At 27.9% G+C, this 6,977-nt stretch overlaps 1 pseudogene; it reads left to right on the top strand.

The window, feature by feature from the left end:
• The window catches only part of LOC107021111, a 10,023-nt pseudogene extending 8,742 nt beyond the window's left edge, over nucleotides 1-1,281 (top strand).
• Nucleotides 1,282-6,977: the final 5,696 nt, after the last annotated feature.

Below are 6,977 nucleotides of genomic sequence, written 5' to 3' on the forward strand. Positions count from 1 at the left end.
TTCTCCCTCTCTCGTTCGTTCTCCCCTCTTCTCTCTGTTCTTTCTATTTTTTCCTTCTTCAAACTCTTTTTCCATTACCCTAATTATCAAATAACTAAGTATAAAAGATGATAAAAGTAACCCACTATTTATTTCAAGGTTATCTCCTTTAACCCTCCAAGTAAATAAATTATTAAACTCACCCACTAATTGTATAAAGTTTGTCATGAATAGTCCAAAACACCCCTTTAAAACTTTTAACAGAAATCCGACCCAGTTAGGTTACGCAACCTGTGACGGTCCGTCGTCTCTATGACGGTCCGTCCTGCAGGTCCGTCACAAAGTTCAGAGAGTCAAATTCTGTAACGGGTTTGTGACGGTCCGTCGTACCTACGACGGTCCGTCCTGCAGTTCCGTCGCGAAGTTCAGAGAGTCGATCTCAGTACCCAGATTTTCAGAGTTTAAGTGTTTTGGAACGAAGTCCCTCGACGGTCCGTCGTGCCTATGACGGTTCGTCCTACTTGTCATCGAGGGTAATGAGAAAAGTAGCAGAAGAAAATTTACAAGTATGGGACGACGGAATCCATCACAGGCCGTCGTGACCATGACGGTCCGTCGCGTGGTCCGTCGACCCAGTCAGTTTTTATCAAAATAATCTTACTGCTCGGATCGACTAAACAGGTCGTTACAAAAATAAATACCCATAGAACCACAAACCTCTACCTATACAGTGAGTATACAAAACCAGAGTGAAAAGAAAAGATACAATTATATTACACAAACCTACATTGAAAATATATATAAAATCCAAACTTATTTAAATCTCAACCCCAGATCTAACCAAACTAAAGATCCAAGTCAAGACTATATAACTCAAAAATTACAAGGATACAATAGACTTATAGCACAACCAAAAACTAGTGCTAATCTAGTTAAGAAATGTTACAGTTATGGATTACTAAGTACAGTATATACATATGAAGGAGAAGAAATCAGTGGAATGCCAGAGTTATACAAAGCATTTATTACATATAAAAGAGTTACAAAAGGAAACTTATTTTATATTGAGTTTTCTAAGCACCAGCAGAAATATTATATGAGGAGGTAAAATATCCAATTCAAGTTATTAAGATAGTATTAACAAAAGATATGATCATACCAGAAGATATTGAACATCAGAATGAAATACCAAAGAAAGAAATACCAAGTTTTTATGCCAATAAAAGAATAATTGGTATATCAACTATCATACAAGAATTAACAAATAATTATTTAAATGGAAATGCCATATGGAGCTATTAAGCTAGAGATCAACTTGTGGTATATTCAAACTCAAGGGAATTAAGAAGAGCAGATATGGATGAAGTTCACGATGAATTTTATCATTACTAAAGCCAGAGGAACAACCTACAACACGAGCATTAAAGAAAGAATTTATTTCAGAAGACTTATTAATTAGATATTGTAAACTTATTGGACACAAATACCCAGATCACAGATGTTCCAAATGAAATGAAGAAGATAACGTTATACCAGATGTTGATTTGGAATAAAGATGAAGAGATAAGAATGCAAAATAAGATAATAAAAAAAGAGTTATAGTAGACAAAGAAAAATGACTACAAAGACAAAAGAAGAGAGATAAGAAAGCAAAATAAGATAAAAAAAAAGAGTTATAGTAGACAAAGAAAATTGACGACAAAGACAAAAGAAGAAAAAGACATAAAGATAGATATAGACAAAAAAGGTGGTAGACAAAGGGATATATATATTTGAAAAAATATAAAAATACGAGATAAGATTAGTAAATAGCTTTTACTTTTTTGAAAGGCCAATGTGTATAGCTGGCCATTTGTAAAGTTTTGTTTAAAAAGTCGTAAAGTATACAGTAGGCGCACTTATGTGCAGGTTTAGAATTTAGTATATATAGATTGCCAAATTGTAAATGAAAGGCAGTCAATGCCAAATAAAAGCTTAAGTTAATAAAAACCCTTTTAAAACCCTCTCTCAAGATAAAAACTAAGTTAAAAAATGGAGAAATCCGAAATCAAGTCAGACATTTTAGATAGCATGGAAAATCAAGAGACAAAGGTATATTGTTTAACAATTATGTAGAACTAATTTCATATATTCCTGAATATCATATATATGATTGATTAAATTTATGTTAGTTATTATATACTAGAAGTTGGGGGGTGCGGAATTCATTATAAAGTACGATATATATTTTATACAGTAAAATATAATGATGGGGGGTGCGGAATTCATCATAAAGTAAGATATATATTTTATAAAGTAAAATATATTTTATCTAGAGTAAAATATATTTTATCATAAAGTTCTCTTGATAACTGTTCTAATCTAAATATTTCTTTAATATTATTTATTATATATTCTTTGTATAACATATCTTGGGTTCTTTGGTACATGTATAAATTTTCTTGCATTTATTGTTTTAAATACAACAGAATTATACTCAATTATGATTTTATAATATTCAAATCATAAGTGCATCCACTCATAACGATCCATTGGCAATACCGTTGCCTTAAGGTGACCGTACCTCCCTTTCAAATTTATCCACAATTCAAGTGGATCTTTCGCTGTTAGTATTCAATCTTCATGCTTTTATTAAGATGATAACAGAGGAAAATTATAGCCTTCGCTTTATCTTTACTTTGATGCTTTATTTCCTTCAATTATACAATCATCCAGACCTTTAGCGGTAAGGTGAAGTTCAGCATCAAGTACCCATGACAAATAGTTTTTTCCAGAAAGTTAAAGTGCCACAAATTCAAGCTTTGACAAATTCGTCATGATGAAAACTATCATAAAAAAGTTGAGTCAATAACATGATGTTGATTTCTTTATTATAAAAGATAAATTTATGCTTCAAATGGTTAAGAATTAGTATAAAGTATATGATATGTATAAACATGAAATGTTACAAAATCATATAAACTCATAAAGTATGAAACGGTAGATTTATTATATGTTCTAATTATTTTTTAATATTTATTTCTAGTTTCAACAGTTATTAATGTCAAAATTTTGTAAGTTTTTCAAGTCATATTTAATATAATACTACTTTCTTTATGACACACAAATACTTATCATAAATTCATGACAAGAAAATATTTACAAGTCTTCTAATTAGCATGTTATCACATTTCCTACTATTTAATCAGAATATAAGTTAGTAGCATATAAGCAACATAAAAATATAAATATGAAACATATTGATTATTATGACTAGTAAAGTATTATAATAATACCTAAAGCCAGTTATATACGCAGTAATTAAATTAGAGATAAAATTTATGCAAGTCCTATTAGAGATGTTATAAACAAATAAATGTATACCTAACTCTAAAAGAAAGTTGATTAACTTTTAGGAATTAATTTCGAATTAAGTAGGTCTCAGTTGGTTAGAGACTCGTGTTAATAACTTGTTGTAAAACAAGAAAGAAATGCAAGAATACTTAAACAAGAAAGGAAGACAAAGTATGATGGGAAGTATAATGTTGAAAGCCTTATTTTAATCTCTTCAATTGTTTTCTTTCACAAGGGTGAAGCATACCCTTTTATGGGATGAAGAAATCACTCATTTACAATATTAAGAAAATATATTAGAAGCTCATTAATTGATACACTAAATGGGACATTACGTAACGTATAGAATGGAAAGAAACATCCATACAATTAAATGAAATTGTAACAGATTTAATGAAAATAAATAAATTGTGATAATGAGCAATAATAACTCATTAACGGTTGTTCATAAAGAATGATTATGCGAAAGTTATTAACTATTTATAGCAACATTGAAATATTAGTCATGTAATAAAGAATCATTCACAAAGAGATTAAATAATGAATATTAGAAAATAATATAAACACTTCTTTTTGAGATACTAGAATTATTTTTTCACTAAATTATGCTCCTCGAAGTTGCGGATGGCCATTTCTAGGCGGAACACTAGACTTTCCTAATGCGAACAAGGAAGGAAAGCCAGAGTTATTTGTAAAATAATAATAGTATATATGCCAATAAGCTAACTTTTCGAATAGTAACATCATGTGTGATTCTGATGAAAATTCTACGACACCACAACAAGTCCTTTAGAGCTTGGTTTGTCTAAGTAGGATATAATAACATCAGCATAATGTTAGTGACACTTTTTTTTTTCTGATGCTTATTCATTGTATAGGAAAAGTCTCGGACAAGAAAAATACATTATCGAGAAAAAAAAGGCACGACCTTATTATTATTAGAGTAATAGTCAAAACGTCTAGTATCACTGAGAACGACCATTGTCTCAGAGAGTGCATCAAATTTTATTTGCGAATTGCCTTTTCATTTTGAAAGTGGAACATCTTACCAGTCAGTTGCCTTTTCACGTTTGCATGAGGTAACTGTGATTTTCTTTTGTTTTTCGACATTTTAAATTCAATCAATGTAACTCTTTAATCTATTTACTCTACTTGTCTTTCATTTATAACCTAACATACACGATAAATATTATATTTTATGCATTTATCTACTTGTCTAATTTTCTTTCTTACATTCTTCGTTTTCATTACTTATAAAATACCTATGACTCTACTTATGGTGTTTGTATTAATAACATGGAAATTTGTATTTTTCTCATACGCTAAGACGATTCATGTGTACTTTTGTCAATTTTATTTAATCAAAGGTCAAGTGTGGTCAATAGATTTCACTTTACTTTACTTATATATATTGTATCGTCATATCAATATCATATCATATATCATATATTATTAAAGGTATGATGAAGGCTCAAACTGCAAAATGAAATTACCATTTTACCTTTTAACTAAATTGAGATGTTATTTAATATTTAGTTAATTAAATAATACTAATAAAAATTTCTATAATATTTTGAGTTGGTATACATGTGAGTAAATTAAATAGAATAAATTAAAAATAATAATTTTCACTTTAAATAGATATATGTACGTGTTTCATCTTTCAAATTAATTATGTTCTTAATTAATCTATTTGTCTTTAATTTGTTGTAATGCTTGGCCTTTCAACTTTGTGAGTGGATCTTCATATTCCAAAGCTATCTTCATTATGAATTATTATACTTTTTGCCTCTTATATTTTAAATATTTGTAAAGACTTATTCTACTCTTATATTTTAAATATTTGTAAAGACTTATTCTTACATGTGCTTGATGATAAAAAATATATATTTTTAGACTGTTTTTATCAAATTAATAAAGAGATCCAAATTCCCCCAAAAAATAATATACCAAAATTCTTATTAAGTTAGAAGATCTTTTAACCTCCACCCAAATATTACTCTTATTATATTTTTGATATAGATATAAAATATATTTTTAAAAAATTTCATTATAAAAATATTCAATATCCTCATTTTGGGTCTCAACTAAATTAAAATTTGATTTATTAATTAAATCTTAACATTGAATTATATAATGATTAAATATCAACAATTGCAGTTTAATGCTTTAGTTGTCACCTTTTAATTAAGTTCCCTTAGTTATAAATTTCAAATACTTCCTTTGTCCCTAATTAGAGTCTACTGTTTTTTTTTTAGTTGTCTCTAATTATTTGTTCAATTTGACAAATAAAGAAAGGATAATTTTTTTACCTATCATACCCTCAATTAATTACTTTGGAAAAGGTACAATTCCTTGAAAATCTTATGTTTTTAATTCATCCACTCCATAATTAATAGGGGTTAAATAGTAAACTCACTATGTCAATTAATATTTTCCTTAATAGATATGTCAATTTAAAAGTGGACAAGCAACTAGGGACACATGGAATATTTAATAATTGCATTAAACTTAATGAGAAGGACAATTTCATCTTCTAGTAATTAATGTCAATAATTTATCTTCTTAAAATGTGTATTTAGTAACTATTAATTTAATTTTTATATTTTTACTTTATTATACGAGACATCAAATTTGAGATAAGAAAGATATTTTAAAAAAGTTAATCATATAGCAGTGCGCCTCTATATTTATTTTTTCTACTTTATTTTTGTCTTATAAAACAAATATAAAACTTATATATCAAATTTATAATATGGGGAGGACTAAATGTAGAAAAAAGTTTCTCCTCTGTAAGTTAACTATACAAATGAATAATATTTGTGTTTTACTTTTCATGCTTTTATTACAATTCAAATGTTACTTTTCCAAAAAAAAAAAATTGTAACTTTTTAATAGTTTATACTCATAATTACGGAATACACATGTAAAAAATGTACGCTAGATACTAGTCATTAATATTATTTTATACATGTAACTCATGCTAGTTGATGCTTTATTCCCTTAATAATGCCACGTGCGACTATGTTGTCAACAATTCATAATTTCTTGTACATTCATTTTTAATGAGTCCATCTTACATATATGACACTCAATTATTGTATAGATTGGTGGTAAAATGTACCTAAAAATTTTCTCCAAACTTCTATTGAAGAGAGGTTTTTTAATGGAAAAAGTAGACTTAGAAACGTTAAATTGATAGGTAGTAGGTCCTATTAACGCTTTGCGGATTGAGAAATATTCACGTTTATTTGAAATGCAAAATTTACTTGAGATGAAATACGGTAACAATTATTGACATCCAAATTTGGACCTCCACAATATAGATTAATTATCATTTTATTTTCAATTTAAAACAATTTAACATAGTTATTTTAGAAAAATTCAAAAAAAAATAGTTTGCAAGAACAACTTCTATCACGCCCTAAAAAACCCCTTAGACGTGAGGGGTCTCATACAATCCCTTAGCACAATCCTAACATAAGATAATATAAATTACAGAGAAATTTAAATCTTTTAAAATATACAATCGAAGTCATTTTTATAAAATGCAAACATAAGTCTTTTCTAACTCTGTCTCAAAACCATCTACGTTGACTTGAATATTAAGCTTTGGGACGCAACCCATATAAAGTCTTAAACATAAAGGTAATTGACATAAGAAA

This window comes from Solanum pennellii, chromosome 1, assembly GCF_001406875.1.
Source record: "Solanum pennellii chromosome 1, SPENNV200".
NCBI classification, from domain to species: Eukaryota; Viridiplantae; Streptophyta; class Magnoliopsida; order Solanales; family Solanaceae; genus Solanum; species Solanum pennellii.